The sequence below is a fragment of the Gopherus flavomarginatus genome, chromosome 2 (assembly GCF_025201925.1).
Source record: "Gopherus flavomarginatus isolate rGopFla2 chromosome 2, rGopFla2.mat.asm, whole genome shotgun sequence".
NCBI classification, from domain to species: domain Eukaryota; kingdom Metazoa; phylum Chordata; order Testudines; family Testudinidae; genus Gopherus; species Gopherus flavomarginatus.
Window position 1 is genome coordinate 81948021 of NC_066618.1, and position 18590 is coordinate 81966610.

At 43.8% G+C, this 18590-nt stretch overlaps 1 protein-coding gene across 3 annotated transcripts in view; it reads left to right on the top strand.

Moving 5' to 3' along the window:
* The first annotated feature begins 17010 nt into the window (after positions 1–17010).
* The window catches only part of DNAJC13 (DnaJ heat shock protein family (Hsp40) member C13), a 105611-nt gene continuing 104031 nt past the window's right edge, over positions 17011–18590 (top strand). For all 3 annotated transcript variants that reach the window (XM_050937866.1, XM_050937868.1, XM_050937869.1), the window contains exon 1: positions 17011–17235. The gene's annotated coding sequence lies outside the window, so the exon portion shown is untranslated. The remainder of the gene's footprint in view (positions 17236–18590) is intronic.

Sequence of the window (18590 nt, forward strand, 5' to 3'; positions counted from 1 at the left end):
CAAGGGAGCCCTGGGGAAGCGGTGGGACTCCTACAGCTATTTAAATGACCGGGGCGGCAGAGGCAGCTGGAGCCCCAGGCCCCTTAAATTGCCACCAGAGCCCCAGTGCTGGAGCCCTTGGGGCTCTGGGGGCTATTTAAAAAGTCTGGGGCTTCCATTGCTTCTACCGCCCCGGCCCTTCCCCAGGGCTCCCACAGCTATTTAAAGGCCAGGGCAGTAGAAGCAGGGGAGCCCCAGGCTCTTTAAATAGCCGTGGGAGCCCTGGGGTAGCGGGGGGCTCCGGGGGCTATTCAAAGGGCCAGGGCTTCAGCTTCTCTGCTGCCCCAGTCATTTAAATAGCTGCAGGAGCCCCGCCACTTCCTCAGGGCTCTCTCAGCTATTTAAAGGGCCGGGGCGGTGGAAGCAGGGGAGCCCTGGGCCCTTTAAATAGCCCCCGAGCCCTGGGCTGCTGTTGCTACCCCAGTCGGGGGAGGAGGAGGGGCACTCACCATACAGAGTGGGCTGTACCCGCACCCCCTGCCCGCAGCCAGCCCCTGCCCACACCAGTCCCTGTCTCCAGCCAGCCCTGCACCCCCTGCCCTGCCTCCAGCCCCTGTCTCCAGCCAACCCCTGCACCCCTTGCTCTGCCTCCAGCCAGCCCCTACCTCCAGTCAGCCCCTGCCCTGCCTCCAGCCAGCCCCATGTCCACTGGTGCCCTGCAGTTCCCAGGGCAGTAACCTTGCACACCTGCTTCAATGAGGAGGACAGGGAGCAGCTGGGACCCAGACATGTGCACACCTTAGGGTGACCAGACAGCAAGTGTGAATAATCAGGACAGAGGGTGGGGGGGTAATAGGATCCTATATAAGAAAAAGACCCAAAAATCGGGACTGTCCCTATAAAATCAGGACATATGGTCACCCTAGCATACCCCCAGGGAGTGGCGGGGACCCACACATGTGAAACAGAGCTCATTTCTAGTTCAGGCCCATCTGTTTAAAAAAGAACTTTAGGTAGAGTTATCATACATCCGTATTTTCCCGGACATGTCAGGCTTTTTGGTTCTTAAATTGCTATCCGGAAAATACGGACGTATGGTAACCCTATTGGTACAAAAAATACATACTGTGGCACATCCCTTAAATCAGAACTTTTTATAGAGAACCGGTTGCAAAGATATGAAAGGCTTTTTTTTTTTCCCCACTTTTTTTTTTTTAAGTCATCTCTGCCAGGGCTTCGCCGAAAATTTTCAAATTGGGCCCCGCGCTTCCTAAAGCCAGCCCTGGCCTTAAGGGATTCAAAGGCTGATTATCCTTGAGCATGTATTCTGTGTGGCAGTTTATCTTACTGCAAACAGCACTGTCTTAAAGTGTAATTCTAAAAATACCTGTTATCAGAGGAAACACTGATTCCTGGAGATGACAGACCTTGACTGTCCAAGTCAGAAAACAGTCAAATAAAAGCAAACATGTGACCATACAACTTGGTAAGTACAAAATCAGTGAGATAAGAGTCATACAGGACAGATTAGAATTGAAACAACATTGTCTTTGCCTCCTAATTTGTGAAAATAGAAAGTCATTGGGCACAAAACAAATCTAAATTGAAAAGCATACCATAGGTGCTAAGCATTGCATCAGTTTTTGCATAGGCTAAATTAAATACCTCCAAAAGTAATAAATCCAGCTGTGATGCATGGAAGTGACTTCCTTTCTGCTAAAGTGCTCAAAATTAATTACCAGTATAGGATTTCTTCGCTCATTGATCCCCTGGTAAATGTTAGCCGGGACATGGAGAGGCAAGTATCTAGATTAGCATCTCAATACCAATGTTAATACCTGCTCAAAAACAAGTATTTCTGAATAAATCTAAGATTTTAGATTCTTTAGGATAAAGACTAATATAACTAGATACAAATGGAAAAGAGATTTGATTTTTTAATAGAAATAAATCTGGATAAATTAGGATGAAGCATCAATTAGGTTAGTGCTAGATAAGATTAAACTGAATAGGGAAGTTGAGCCTGCATGACTTTTCACTCTGGGGCTGGAGCTCCTCTGCTCCAAATCTGCTTCCCTAATACTGACCAGGTCCTGGTCCACACTACACAGTTAAATCGATTTAAACAGCATTAAATCGATTTAACTCTGTACCCGTCCACACTACAAGGCACTTTAAATCGATTTTAAGGGCTCTTAAAATCGATTTCTGTACTCCTCCCCAACGAGAGAAGTAACCCTAAAAATCGATATTACTATATCGATTTAGGGTTAGTGTGGACGGAAATCGAAGTTATTGGTCTCATTCCTTTAATGTAGCTACCCAGAGTGCACCGCTCCGGAAATTGATGGTAGCCTAGGACCATGGAAGCACACCACCGAATTAATGTGCCCTAGTGTGGAAGCATAAAATCGATTTTATAATATCAGTTTTATAAAACCGGTTTTAGTAATTTCGATTTTATGCTGTAGTGTAGAGGTATCCTGTCATAAACAGATAGCTAAGGGTTAATGTCTCTTACACCTGGAAAGAAGTAACCTGAAACACCTGACCAGAGGACCAATCAGGAAACCAGACTTTTTCAAATCTGGGTGGAGGGAAGTTTGTGTCTAAGTTCTTTGTCTTGTGCCTCTCTCTCTCTCGGCTATGAGAGGATTTCTGTCTCTTGCTTTCTAATCTTCTGTTTCCAAGTTGTGAGTACAGAGATAAGTTTGTTTTTTGTATTTACATGTGTGTAGTTGCTGGAATGTTTTGAATTGTATTCTTTTTGAATAAGGCTGTTTATTCATATTTCTTTTAAGCAATTGACCCTGTATTTGTCACTTTAATACAGAGAGACCATTTTTATGTACTTTTTCTCTTTTTTTATATAAAGCTTTCTTTTAAGACTTGTTGGAGTTTTTCTTTAGTGGGGAACTCCAGGGAATTGAGTCTGTGCTCACCAGGGAATTGGTGGGAGGAAGAAGTCAGGGGGAAATCTGTGTGTGTTAGATTTACTAGCCTGACTTTGCATTCCCTCTGGGTGAAGAGGGAAGTACTTCTGTTTCCAGGACTGGAAATAGGGAGGGAACACCTGCAGGGCGGAAGGGAAATGGTTTATTCCCCTTTGTTGTGAGACTCAAGGAATTTGGGTCTTGGGGTCCCCAGGGAAGGTTTTGGGGGGGACCAGAGTGCCCCAAAACACTAATTTTTTGGGTGGTGGCAGCTTTACCAGGTTCAAGCTGGTAACTAAGCTTGGAGGTTTTTATGCTAACCCCCATATTTTGGACGCTAAGGTCCAAATCTGGGAATAGGTTATGACATAGCCCAGAAGTCATCGCCCTCTCCTAGCGGAAGGAAGATCACAGTCTGTGTGTTTATTCAATACTCGTCTCTCTATTTCAGAAAGCAAGGAAATTGAGCTATGGAAAAGGGAAGCAGTACAGTGTGAATCAACTCCTAGCAAAGCTGAGAGCCATTAGGAAATGGAACTTGCAACAGAAGCTACTCACATGAATTCAGCCTCACTTATTCACCAGGCAGTTGCAAAGTTAGTATTGCAGAAAGAAACAGTAGAGGGGTTTTTAGATAAATTAGTGTAAAGGCACAGTAATACCTTTAAATAGGAGTCTATCAAAGAAGGAGATGCATTGGCAATTAGAGACAGAGGTTATACAGCAAAGGTTTGACTACTAGAAATGGGTAAAATTGTTCAAACAAAACTTTTTTCAGTTGACCAAAATTTTTTGCAAATTCACGTCAAATGGTTTTGCTAGAGGGAAAAGAAATAAAAATTACAAAATATCAAATGTTGACATTTTCAAAACTGAATATTTTTTTTATTTGAAATTACATTTTGTGTAGAAATTTACTTCAATTTTATGTTAAAATTGAAGGTTAAAAAAGCTCAAACGAAAGGAGACTTTTCACTTTGGGTCAACCAAAATGTTTCATTTGACAAACTATTTTTCTTGCCACAGCCACTCTGGTTTGGATTGCTTTTTACATTACACAATTTGCAATGGTTTGGGCACATGTCTTGACACAGGCATAGCATGACTGACTCTTCCAATAAGACTGTTTTGATGTTCCATCAATGAGTGTAGCCCATATGCCAAAGTTCTGAAAGCAGCAGACCCATTCTCCCTCCATCCCCTTTGCCTGCAGGCTCACAGTGTATAGTGTCCTCTCCTTCCATTTCCTACTGATTAGTGTGAGGCGTCTGCCATCTACTGACAATAAATATTGCCTGTGCTTTCAGATTTCTGCCCATTGTGTTTGGAAACTTAGTTTTAAATGCATCATCTGTCATCTTAGAAGTTGCAAGATTTTGGGTAAAATTCATCTTGGGAGTAACAACACTGATTTCCCTTATCACAGCAGCCTCTCTTTTTGGTGTTCAAGAGAATGGATTATTAACAGCACAATATTTTTCCTCTGAGAGAGTGTGCCAGGAGGTTTGAGAGATATTACTGCCAAATGAAGGAATTCTTCTTTCACATTACAGAAAAAATCACCACACATTCAGGTTTAAAAAAAAAGAAAAAAAGCTGTACTTATTCAGGATTAATCAGTACACTTTGGGATAGATGGAAACGACTACTCAATTACATTCAAAGGTTAGAGCTTTGTGTTGACCAGGCCTTCTGAGCTTCATTTGGTCTGTGTGTGACCCTCTCAGAGGGAAGGGAATAATGTCGTCTGTCAGTATTTCTGTGTTGGTTCCCACGTTTCTACCTTACTTATGACTCCTTCTCCCTACCAGCTGCACTATAGTGCACCTTGTGCTTGCATCTCTTAAAATCTTATAATAGTTCTGTTCAACAACATGACAAGTATTAGGCCCAATGTTGTTTCCACTGAAACTAATGACACCAGCAATTGGCTCGTTGTGTTATTTTTAAAACACAATTAGAGAGCATGTCTGGCAGTTCCAGCGTTTGGGCAATTGTAAGATGATTTCTAGTCAGCATTGTAAAGAGCTTCATGTTCATTGCATGCTAATTTATGTGCTAGCAAAACAAACTAAATGCCTTGAGTTACACAACTCTTTACTGACAGAAAACTGATGAAACAAAACAAAAGCCAGAGATGGAAGAATATGAATAGAAATCTCCTTGCTCAGAGCCTGTTGATCACAGGCTAAAGATGTATTACACACATTCAGCGTGCATGCTGTTCCACAGACTCTCTCACAGCATATGCTTACTTCTTTTTTCCTTTTCATAGCCATAAATCCATGCCATGGCACCTGGCTACTGATTCTGTCAATTGGCATTTCAATGGGTCTTTTCAAGTGGGGCTTATCTGGAAAGTACTCTGACCTTTTTGTCTGTTGATGTAACATGCTTTTGTCACTTGATGGCCCTGACTTTCTGTCCTGAAGTTGATGGAAATTGTGTGTGTCTTGCAAACCAAGCTGGACACTAAAGGCTCCCAAAGCCTCCAATTTTGTGGGTGGGGGTAGACTACAAATGTAAAAGAGAATCTCCCTTTTCGAAAAGTCAGGCTGTTAATGAATAAGCATGTGGCTGTGGCGGAGGAGTCTCCAGGGATAAAGCAGCCCCATCTCCAGGGTTCCCCTCAAAGGGCTTATACCCTCATGCTGCATCCAGTGAGATCTGTAAGTGTAAGGGCTGGTCTACACTAGGGGAAGGGATCGATCTAAGATACGCAACTTCAGCTACGTGAATCACGTAGCTGAAGTTGAAGTATCTTAGATCGCGTTATCTACTGTCCTCATGGTGCGGGATCGATGTCTGTGGCTCCCCCTGTTGACTCCGCTACCGCCGTTCGCATTGGTGGAGTTCCGGAGTCAACAGGTGCGCGTTCAGGGATCGATATATTGCGTCTAGATGAGACCCAATATATCGATCCCCAAGAAATTGATTGCTACCCGCCGATACGGCCGGTAGTGAAGACGTACCCTAAGTGTAACCTTGGAAAATGCGCCCATGAGACACCAATTCTTCCCCTACTGAAGCCCAATCATGAGGTTAGACCAAACTAATAATTTTGATTTTAACCAACACAAACAATCGTTCAAAAATTAGTTTTTATTCTTTAGAATTGTCCCTTACTATTAACTATTTGATTTTAGATCCAAATCAATTTTACTACAAACCTTAGGAACGAAGCATAAGCTCTAAAGCAGCTTGTAACACAATAGCTTCTTCCATTAAAATGTGCCAGTGTAACAATTTGGAAAGAAGACAGTCTGTGTATTTGAATGTATATAAAATGTAAACAAGAATAGTTTGACCTTTTCTCTATTGATGTAAACAGGGAAGGATGTGTCTTAATGGTTCCCTTAATCCTGTTGTACAATCAAATTATTGTTCAGAGTTGCAGAAGAACAACAACATACAAACAAGTAGACTGCCACAGTACATTTATTTTTTGTTTAGCAAATTACAGTGGCAAAGGGGGCATTTCTTGGGGAAACTGATAACTAGCTGATGCTAATATTCAGGAATTGTTTACTGATTTCCAGTAATTTTTTGTGGCACAGGACAATGCTGTTTAGCATGCATTCAGATACTGTAGTGAGAAGAGCATTATAATGCAGATTAGATAAAAATAGCCTGTGGGACATATAGCTACAGAACAAAATTGAAGCCTTATCCAGCAAATCTTCACTAAGGAGTCATCCTCACCTATGCAAATATTCTCATTGACTTGGATGACTTTAATAAGAGTATTTGCATAAGTAAAGGTTTGCAGGGTCAGGCCCTTGCTGCAGTCTTTCTGGCTAGTGAAGATGCAGAGCAGCATAAGCAGGGAAACAAAGACAACCTATAACACGTATGTAATGAGCCTAATTTTGGCCAAGTTGAATATTTGCTGTTACCTCTGGTTATTTAAAAGATAGGATGTTACTAACAGCAGCCTGATGCTTAAGATGCTACATGCGCAGCCACAGTGGAGCGAAGAGTAAAGGACAATAATTTCTTCTGAAATAGAAAGATTGACGATATTCTGCATTGGGCTGCCTGAGGCAGACTGCCACCAGAAGCTGACTGTAAGAGAAAATGGGACTACATGTGATCAGCTGGTTGGAAACTGGACCATCAGCTTCAGTTTTTATAGTTTTACTGTTCATCAGCAGTGTCTGTATTTTGCCATTCTTTGCTGGTTGAGCTGAAAGAAGTTTAGAGCTATGACTGAACAATTTGTTATTCTCCTGCCAGGTGCTGATTCATCACTTTAAGCTTCTGTAACATCCATTAGCCTACATGGCCATTTGAAAAAAAAAATATGCTGGAGCTGGACCCAGGAAAAATAAAGTATATTCAGAAATCTAATAGCTGTCAATCTCTATATAAGAGAAGAGGGAAAATAAGCACAAGGCTCTGCAATTTCTTTACAAGATGTATGAAAATATCTAATTTTATACATCTACAAAGAAATTCAGATTCAGTCATCACAGTTTGCGAGTACATTTCTGTAAATCCAATCCTGCTGCTTATGCATATAAAGCTTTACTGGTAAGGATCAGCTGGCCTCAGGTCATAAGGATTACACTCTAAGTAGCTAAGTCAGCAAGGCCAATGTGGTTCTCTCACTCTCTCTTCTCATGCTAAAATATTCAGCTCGACTATGTTCAGTACAACAAGGTAGAAATCTTGTGGTGTATTGGAAAAAATGCTAACAAGAAGCCAGGGCAACTGAGTGAATAGTTCAAAGTTCCTCAGTGTATACTCTCAAATCTCCTGAAAAGGAAGAAAACTACTTAGTGACACGTTGCCCTGTTGGAATTTAGACTACAAGCAGAAACAAGATAAGGAGATAGAAGATCAGATGATATTAAATTGAGCAGCCATATCTCTATGTAGTCTGCTGCTGATCCAGGGAACTAGTAATCCTGTAGCAGAAAGGGATAAATTAGTCTGCAGAGCCAGGGGTGGCTCTATTTATTTTGCCGCCCTAAGCACGGCAGTCAGGCGGCTTTCAGCAGCATGCCTGCAGGAGATCCGCTGGTAATGAAGATTCGGCGGCATGCCTGCAGGAGGTCCGCCAGTCCCACACCTTCAGCCAAATTGCCGCCAAAACAGTAGGACCGGCGGACCTCTCGCAGGTATGCCGCCGAAGGCAGCCTGACTGATGCCCTCACAGCAACCGGCAGGCCACCCCCCGCACTTGGTGTGCTGTGCCTGGAGCCGCCCCTGTGCAGAGCAACCAAACAACTTAATGACAAGGAAAAGGACACAGACTTCAGTGCATTCAGGGCCTGCAAAACTTAGATTTTTACCTCTCCATCTGTGGGAGCATAATAAAGAACACACCTAGAGTGATGATGGGACTGGGCTGTATCAGAAAGGGGATGCTAACTTTAAAAGACTTTCCTGACCTGAGGAGCTGATGGAAGAAAGAAAAAATAATTGCCAGGCTACAGTGGAAAAGATATACTTTTGCTATGGGAAAATCTCCATTACCTCCATTGTTTTCATGGAATTCATAACCTACTGTACCTGTTGAATACAAAGGCAATGGAAATGTCTGGATGGCTGCAGCTGGGTTTTACTGGCTTAAGATGTAATACAGATTTCAGTTTTGAAAGATAAAAGTGTTGTGCCTGTTATTTGCCAGTCAAAAACATTGCTTCTTTCCACATATGGAAAAAAGCCAGGAACATCCCTTACACTGGGGTTCAGTGCAAGCATTCTTAAACCTTTCCGTTCACTTTTTGCAAAGCAAAGTGAGCGAGGGAATACACATGGAGATCCGCTGCCTGAAATGGATGATGGATGCAAGGTTAACTTACTTAGTGCATTTCACATGATTATTACTGCTAGTTGTGCTCTTTCACAGTCATGCATTGCAAACTGTTTCTGTGAAATGTGAGTCCATGGGCCAGTCACTTGATAAAAACAATTGAGATGAAGACATTTTCCAACAGAGTGGATACATAAGAGTTTAATATGCTTGCATATCTGCAACACAGTGAAATTGACCAGGAGGAGCTCAAAGATTCAGACATAAGATTCAGACATGTCTACACTGCAGTTAGACACCCACAGCTGGCCTGTGCCAGCTGACTCTGGCTCAGACTAGGGGGCTGTTTAATTGCGATGTAGACCCTCCTACCTCACAGGGTCCTAGAGCGTGGGCTGCAGAAATGCAGCGGGAGGAGAATGGAGGTGAGACTATAGAGAACAAGGAAAGGATCTTTGCTATGCCAAACTGCAAGAATATAGGAGTGTGTGTAGCTGTACATCCTCTGGTTATTGAAAGGGGGAAAGTCTCTAAATGATACTCACTGGTGCTCATTTTAGAATTTGTACTGTCTGCTTCTGCATTCTGTAAATGCCCCTGGACAGCAAAACCAAGCTATTTTCTTCTTTGTGCCAGTAACTTGTAGTAGCGGATGGGGGGGTGAATGTTGTACAGTATAACATTATACACTTGTTCCATCTGCTAGTAGAGAGGTAGGCTGGTTACAACTGTGTAAAGTACAGTACTTTTAATTGGAAGGTGTTTTTGTAACTAATAACGTCACTGCTATACAGAGCAGTTCTACTTTCTGTGCAAACTCTTGCCATTCAGTGCTCTACTCTGGGATATACAATGCAATTGTGAACAGAATATAGGGTTTAACTATGTACATGTAGCCTGTTCAGTTGCATCTGAAAGTTTAATAAAGTATGAAACCGGATAAAATTGACATCACATGTCATTTGAGGTCTCTGTCAATTTGGCACATGGATCATTTAGATACAGGGATCAGAGGGTATGTTGCCCAAACTGACCCAAATAACTGATCACCTTTGCTGCTCAGAACTCAGCTCTCTTCCTTGGTCTTTTCCCTTGCTCTAATCACTGTACCACAGGCAGAATGCTGACAGCCTACTTTATGTTGTTAATCAAGAACCTAAGCTTAGACAATCCTTCTGTCATGGGGTCTGCTCACCTCTAGTGTGCTTTCTCCTGGTCGCTCTGCAGACTAGCTGATTCCAGGTCAGGCACCTCTTTTCCGCCTCTCACCATCTGCCCTGTTTCCTCTTCCTGGCTGTGAGCAAGGCAAGCTGCTTTGTGTTCATGTCTTAGCCCTCCTGCCAAGTCACACGTGTCCTTCCCTTTCAGGGTATCAAAGTATCTTCTTCCTATTCACTGCCCAGCTAGTGCCACTTCCCCACTGGCTAGTAAGGGAACCTGGCCTACCCTCTACCCAGGGACCCTCTAAATCAGCAGCCAAGCTCTTTTGCATTCTGAACCTTAGCTGCCTTACCGAGCAGCAAGCTCCCCCACTTCTCTGGGTTTGCTAGCCCCAAAACTCTCCTCCCAGGGAATAACTGTAGGCTACTTTGGCCCAAGAACCCCAATCAGACCTCCCTTCTCCCAGAAAGTAACAGCAGACTACTTCCCTGCACCCAATCCTGTCTTTATAAACTCAGCTCAGCTGTGCCTCCTCATCTGGGCTCCCTCATTATTCAGTCAGGTGATTATTTAAGCTGACCTGTCTGGTTAATTAGCTCTCTTCTCAGCCTACATTAACTTCTTCAGTGCTAGTGTGGGGGGTGAACATATCATCACACCCTCCATGGGCCAGATCACCTCAATAACTCCAGAACAGACCAATACTGGTTTAACTTAAAAAATAGGGAAGAGAGTCAGAGAATTGATGGAAATAAAATTAAAACATAGAATTTAATATCTAACATTAAAATAAACATCACATGGTAAGCAGTAAGGCTCTTAAAATACAGATTAAGTAAAAATCAAAGACTCTTTCATCGTGAGGTTAGCAATCTCCCTGTTTCATTTTCAGGACTGAATCTGCTTGGTCCCACTCAGTAGAAAGTCTCATGGCTTCCCTAGTATCCATAGCAATGGACCCCTGTGTCCACAGGGTGACTCATATGGCCACCTTACTGGTCAGTTTGGATATGCCTACATTGCAATAAAACACTTGTGCCAGGCCCATGTCAGCTGACTCAGATTCGCAGGGCTCAGGCTGTGGGGCTATACATTTGCAATGTAGATGGTTGGGCTGGAGCCTGGGACCCCACAAGGAGAGAGGATTCCCAAGCCCAAATGTCTACACGAAAGTTTTATACCCCTGAGGCCTGTGAGCCACCCATGGGTGTTTTACTGCAGTGTAGACATACCCTTTGGGGTTGATTTAAGCATTTTTCAAAACCTCTGAGGGTCATTAAGCCTCCTCTTTGTGTTTTTTCTCCTTCTCTCAAAACTCTTATAGTTAGCTATCGGTTTAATGACTTCCAATCAAACTTTCAGGCTTTTGTCCTGTTGATTCAGGTTACCTGATCACACAGTGCTAATGGCTTCTTTGCTGGCCATAAAGCATTCTGTGATCCTTCCAGAAAACCCAGACCATTGTACCACCAAATTCTACCATCCAGATAGGCTGAATTTGGGTCTAAGACACTAGGTTTACATGAAGGAAGAATTTGGCACGTGGATTCTGAGTATTCCAAACTAAGGCTATAATTATAAAGTAATATCAGTGTGAGTGAACTTTTACCCCTGCATGGAGCCCTATGGCTTTCATCCATTGCACCTCCAATGGTCCACTTGTAGAATCAGAGCTAATGACACTCATAGCAGCTACTGTTCAGCAAATGCCATTATGAAAACCTAAGGCAAAGGGATTTAATTTGTTTTTAGTATTTTACGTTAATGTTGTGTGTTAATTTAACAGCCAGGGAAGGTGCCCATCTGACAGTAACTGTTAGTGAGGGGTCCTCTGCTTATACACAGAAGGAGATTAGTATACACAGCCACAGTGGATGCTTTTCTAGCTTCCCCCACTGGTGACTCAACCCTCGTCGGAAGAACTACCTCTGAGGCTTAGACCATAAGTCAGTCTCCATTTCTAGTCAGAAGCTGCTAGCTCATACTTTGCGTGCTAATGGAATGGCTCATATAGAACAAAAAGGAAAGAGCACATAATGAAATAAGTTTAGCAGCAGCACTTGCACTGGATACAATCTGTGAAAACTTCTCAGTCACGGCATCAAAGCAAACTTGCTACCAAATACTAAACTGAAATGCGGGCAACATTTTAAACTGATAAATTTATATATAGAAATCAGGAGAACACGAGCATATGAATATTACTAAAATTAGGAAAATCTGAAGGAAAACATATAATGTAACAGGGCTAATAAAACATTTGTTCTGTAATATGGATGGAGTACTTCTAGAATATACCCTCAAAATATGATGGCTAGATAGCTAACCATACTAAAAAGATTTCTTATGTAGTTCAGCCGGGATGGTATATAAGTAATTTGAGACAATTTGGTATAAATATGAGGATTGGTAAGACTGAATTTATTCTGAAGTACTATATTGACTGGATCATGACTTCAGAGGAGGCCAGAAAGAGTGATGCATTAAAACATTTTATTTTAGGTAAAAACCTCATATTGCATGCAGTTTTCTTTTTTTTTAGCTCCATGCAATAGTCCTTGCAGGGCACATAGTACTCCCACTCTGAGCATGATCAAAGGCAACCAATATATCAATAAGCTAAATAAGACTAGAATATACACTCCATTCTCTCTTAGCTGTATTCTCCTTTAACAGGGAGAGAATCAGTAGGTTCTGTTCTTTACAAGAGAATTCCCCCACTCCCTCATGAGATGGATATTTAAGGGGTTCCCTACCCAATCTCTATTTTTGTATCTACAGATCTGTATCTGCATTCTGTGGGCACAACTGAGAGGATTTAGGAGGGAGATTATCAAAGGGGGGAGTTAGGCATGCAACTTCCTGTTGACTCTCATTAGGCATTTTACACTTACCTCCACTTTGTGCCTTTGAATATCTCCCCTTAACCATCTATTTTATTGTGGGATCAATCAGATACTGTAGTTAGATGCCTAAATATTCAAATACAGGGATAAAAATGGAGGCCATTTTTAAAAGCAAGGCCCTATATAGTTATTTTAGCATTACTAATACTAGGCTAGATTGTGCCATTTAGGCACAACCCATATTATGGGCTAATGCAGAGCCTCAGAACCCCTCAGAACATGCAGAACAATGACATTCTATCTCAGTGTGTAGCTTCTGCTCCCCACTACTATACGTCTTTGTAGGGTGCAGCTATCCCCCACCCTGTTGGTTGACTTTGCTGTGCAGTGAAGAGGGAGGTGAAACCATGGCTCCACCTCCTCTCAGCTTTATTCAAGGCACACTGAGCCCACAAGACAAGCTGGAGAGACTCTGCCACCCCACAGTACTGGAGTGTAATTTTTCCCAGCCTTCACAGATAGTGCAAGGGCTAGAAGCTCTTTTTGCCCACTTCACCCTGAACACTTGTACCCATGCTAGGCAGAATCTGGTCTTTTGTGATTGCTGTGAATCTCAGTAAATGTGCTTTACAAATACAGAACCCTGCTATTAAGGATTGTATTTGAATGGTCAAGATACCTTATTGTTCTTGTTGCATATATACAGTGCATTGGTTCTCTATTGTATCAAGGTACTGTAACATATCTGAAGAATTTTGTCATACCAAAAAAAAAAAAAAACCCACACAACACTTTAGATGAGGTGCTGATCACAGAAATAGTTTGATGTACTGTAGTGTTAACTATTTAGTAGTAGATTGGAGATCTTCATTCCTTCTGGATTCCAGTAATTGGATGGTAAGGAGAGACCTTGTTTACTAGACTAGAGGTAGCCTGACTCTTGTGGAAATGATAGTATTTGATCTGACAAGGTCAGATTGACATTTGAAATAATTCTTCAGATGAAAGATCTGGAAGTAATGAAGACAGGTGTATTTCTCCTAAGCAGATTGAGGTTACCAAGAATTTTAGCATTGAAAAAGACCCAAAAGACATTTTACTGCTTTTAATTTTCGCGTAAATTAAAAATAGTTTCATACTGTTTCTGACTGTAGGAAAATCTGGCCACACTTGAAGTCAAGAGCAAAACTCTCATTGACTACAGTGGAACCAGGAATTAACCCTGATGTTTTCTTTATTGGCTTATATTTTTAATTACTTAAACCACAAACTTTAATATTGGAAGGTCACCTAGCTTTTTAATACTGAAATATTAGTTTGATCTGAATAGATATGTTTATCAATCCTGCTTGATAAAACCTGTAGGAAACAAAAACTTGGTTTCTGGAATGACCTCCTAGTTTTAATGTTTACAACAATTTATTAATGTAATTGTATTACTTATTAGTCAGTCTTTGGTGTCTAGCAATAAATATTTTACAAAACAACTCCTGATTTACTGTGTTTTCACTTTCTATACATAAACAGCAAATACTACGGGGTCAAAAACAAAAGTCTGTTGTGTCATGAGTAATATGTATTAGAATGTACAACTTCTCCGGACCTCACTATTTCTTCCTGCAATTAGACCCTTGGAATTCCTAATGTAATAACAGAACAGTGAGTCTTATTTTAACTTTTTCAAACTTCTGTGACTACAAGTTATACATCAATTTCACCAGTGATACTAGCTTCCCATTAGCACTATTTTATAATGGTGGTCCACATTCTTCTGACTACTACTCTAAGACTATTCAGTCATGTAAAATGTTTTACCTGAAGTGGGGAGGGATAACTCCGTGGTTTGCACATTGGCCTGCTAAACCCAGGGTTGTGAGTTCAATCCTTGAAGGGGCCATTTAGGGATCTGGGGCAAAAATCTGTCTGGGGATTGGTCCTGCTTCAAGTAGGGGGTTGGACTAGATGACCTCCTGAGGTCCTTTCTAACCCTGATATTCCATGAATTATGGGACATGCTGAGTACTGTATAGGACAAGGATAGTAGAAAATGGAAACTAGATCCCACTATTTTAGGGGGGGGTATCAATGTTAACTAGACTAATACATCCAAAGCCTATTTGAGAACATTCAATAAATAAACCTAGCTCTTATATAACACTTTTCATCAGCTGCTTTAAAAAATGTTACTAAGGAATGCAATATAAGGACAAACATGCCAATTCACAGTTGTTTCAAAAACATTTACCTCTGTCCTCAGTTATATTAGGGATACTACTGCAATGCTGCCCTAAAGCTACTGTAGATGACTATGGGGAAATAATCTCATCACAGAGGAATCGTCTGATTCATACAGCAGGCTCCACAGAGCTCCTACATCATATTCCAATATAGGCATGGGAAGTAGGGGTGAAGGGGATACTGCAGCATCCCCAGGTTTTGCACAGGGTGCTGGCTGCCAGCCCTGTGCCTGCCTGCTGTCCAGGGTCCCAGCTGTAGGCCCTGTGGTCAGGGTCCCCCCTGCCAGTTCCAGGACTTGCCTGCCAGCTCTGTGCCCACACGCAGGGTCCTGGTTGTTGGCCCCATACCCAGGGCTCTGCTTCTGGCCCCACACCTACCCCTAGCTGTGGCCCCAGCCTTGGCCCTTACCCCTGTCCATGTGTCATTCCCCCGAAGCCATGGCCATGCTCCTGGCCTCAGCTCTAGGGGCCACTGAGGGATGTGGAGAGGGTAAGGGCTGGTGCAGCTCAGCACCCCCACTCTGTTCCAGCATCACTGCATTCCAGGGACAGCATGCAGAAAGCAGATGATGGAGGAAGGCAGGTCTGTTGCAGCCTTATACTACAACCATCCTTGGCTGCTATACCCGCCCTCCAACGTCAGCTGGTAGCCTGTATAATTTAAATGAGCCCTCAGGGTTGATTAACATTAGACTAGAATATCAGTGTTAGAAGGGATCTCAGCAGGTCACCTAGTCCAACCCCCTACTCAAAGCAGGCCCAATCCCCAGACATATTTTTTGCCTCTGATCCCTAAATGGCCCCCTTGAAGATTGAACTTACAACATTGGGTTTAAGCAGCCTAACGCTCAAACCACTGAGCTATGCCTCCCCACCATTTTAAGGTTAATTATGTTCATATTTTTATTACTTTCTACTCCATCTTACTAATAAAACTGACATCATTAAAAAGTTGCTTCGGTGTGATAGATTGTTGATTATGCAGCGTGCCTTTCACTGGTTGGGTGCAATTTACCACTTCTCAGGTGTCTGCATTTTGATGGTGGTGTACGTAACTATGACACAACACTGCAGCGCTTATTTACGAAAAACATAAACTGAACTCAACAGAAATACAGATTGCTAGGTCAGGCCCATAGACTGAAATGTAGTAGAAGACATGGTGTGAAAAATGGAGGGAGCCATGATTATTGTGGGCATGTCAATGCTTGAGGCCTCGCCCCCGCAAGTTGTCACAGTTCAACAATCACACTCCCAAAAATCATAAGGTTGGCTTAAAACACATGACGATCTAAGAAATAATGGATGTGGACATCCTCCATTCAGCTTCCGTGTAACTATGTCTTACAGGCCCAACCCACCTTCCACCCACTCACACCATCCTTACCCCCAAAGGTCCTTCTGAGTCCACCCATAACCATTAGGGTGACCAGATGTCCCGATTTTATAGGGACAGTCCCAATTTTTGGGTCTTTGTCTTTTATAGGCTCCTATTACCCTCCACTCCCATCCTGATCTTTCACGCTTGCTGACTGGTCACCCTAATAACCATGACCCCTTCCAGTCCTCGGAGCCTCCTTCTCTGACCCTGTCCAGCTCTGCTCCCTGCCACAGAACCTCCCCACTTCTCCAACCCCTCCCCTGTGTCCCGCCCTCTTCAGCTCCTCCCCTCAGTGCCCCACCCACTCCCTGAGACCTCTCCAGCCCCCTCTCTTCGGTGCCCCGCCCCAACTGAGCCTCTGCAGCCCCCCACTCGATGCCCCGCCCCCTCACTGAGCCCTCTCCAGCCCCTCCCCTCGGTACCCCGCCTACTCAGTGAGCCCTCTCAAGCCCCTCCCCTCGGTGCCCCGCCCCCTCACTAAGCCCTGCCCAGTCTCTCCGCCTGTGCCCCGTCCTCTCACTGACCCCTCTCCACCCACCCTCCTGTGCCCCGCCCACTCACTGAGCCCTCCCGCAGCCCCTCTGTGCCGTGCCAACTCGCTGCTGCTCTCCGATTTGCGCATGCGCATGTAGGCTGCTGCTCGGTAAGGGAGGGGCGGTTTCGGGACGGGGAGAGTCAGCTGACAGGGTCTCGTGACAGTGTGGGAACCGACTGTGCTTGCGCATAGAAGGCGTTTCGCTGCCGGAGTGAAAATGGCGGCCTCCAGCGCCAGAGTCTGAGCGGTTCAGAGAAACGGGGCGCAGCAGCTGCAGGGTGGGCGCTGCGCTTGGTGACGGCAGCAGCGTCTGGGTCTGTCCGCCGCCCTTATCTTCAGCGGCGGCTGCGGCCGGGGGGCAGCCAGGCTGGGGGAGTCCGGGCAGCGCAGCTCTTCGGCCAGGTAAATCCCTCGGGGCTCAGCGCCTGCGTGAGTAGCGGAATCCCGGGGTGTCCGGCCCGCGCCTGGCTCGCTCGGAGCGTGTGTGACTTCCGCTTGTCACACACTCACCAGGCGTCCACCCCTTCCTGCCCCGGGGGAGGCTGTCATACCCCCTCCTCGCCTCAGCACCTCACCCCCTCCTGCCCCATTTTAGGGGCTGGGGTAGAGGAGGCTCATATACACCTCTTGCCTCACCTGGAGGAGGATGGCACCGGGGAGGCTGTCATACATCCAGCGAAATCCCCTCTTTCTTCCTCAGCCCCCCCCCCCTTTCTGAAAGAGGCTGTGACACTTGCCAAAAACTCCTCCCCAACTTTCCTTTTCCCCGACATCAGGAGAGACGGTAACACACACAGCAGAATCTGCTCCTCCCTGTGTTGGCTGAATCAGTTTTATCCCCCGAGGAGAGGAGTTAGTGGATGTCTGGCAAAATCTGCATCATCTTCGGGGGAGACTAGTAACCCCAATTAGTGTTTTTTTTTTTTACCCTTCACCTGTTTTCCCCCTTCCACCACTGCAAGATCCAAGTCTTTGGACACCATGGTGCACTCTAGAAATAACTTGAGGGTGGGTCACTTATTGGTGAGGTGGCTCTCTGTCCTCAACAGGAAATTGGACTTCAGGCTTCAGCAGTAGCTCTGAAGAGAACAAGCTAGATAAATGTATTTTAGTCCATATGATCTAACCAGTAAAGTGCATTCTCTATTCAATCCTGATGAGTTTGCATCCCGTCCTACATCAAATGTTCCAGGTCATCTGCCTTCAAATGTGACTTAAGTTTGTTCAGCTTTTCCATTGTGAACTGTAGATGATATTGGAGGGGGAGAACCTGCTTTTGCTATTAGGAACTGTTGCTCTCAACTTCAGGGAAAGATTTGAGTTAGGGGATGTGAAATGATGGTAATTGAGACTAATAAAATCTTCATACACAATTAAATTCTCCACTGTTTGGGGGAACTGAAAACACTGCTTGAAGATTAATCTGAAAGACATCTCCATTGTGCCCCTCCCCTCTTCCTTGCACACAAGTTAGACTTTTTTGCCAGAAGGGCTGAGAAGATAAAATTGAGTAAATGTTTCTCTCTTTACCGTTATTTAGTTTCATTTCTGGTGTTAATGATTATCTCAGGAAGTCTCTCTTCCTGTTTCCCTTCTTCAGTCTTGTAAATAGTGAGCCTCTGCTTCAGTTTATTTTTAGGAAAAATTTAAGTTTTGGGAATGAATTATTTGTTTCTGTTGGTGGTGGTATCTATGCTCAATATGAAGTCTAGGGGGTAGGAGCATGAGTGATTCTGGTTTCATCCATGAATTTTCAA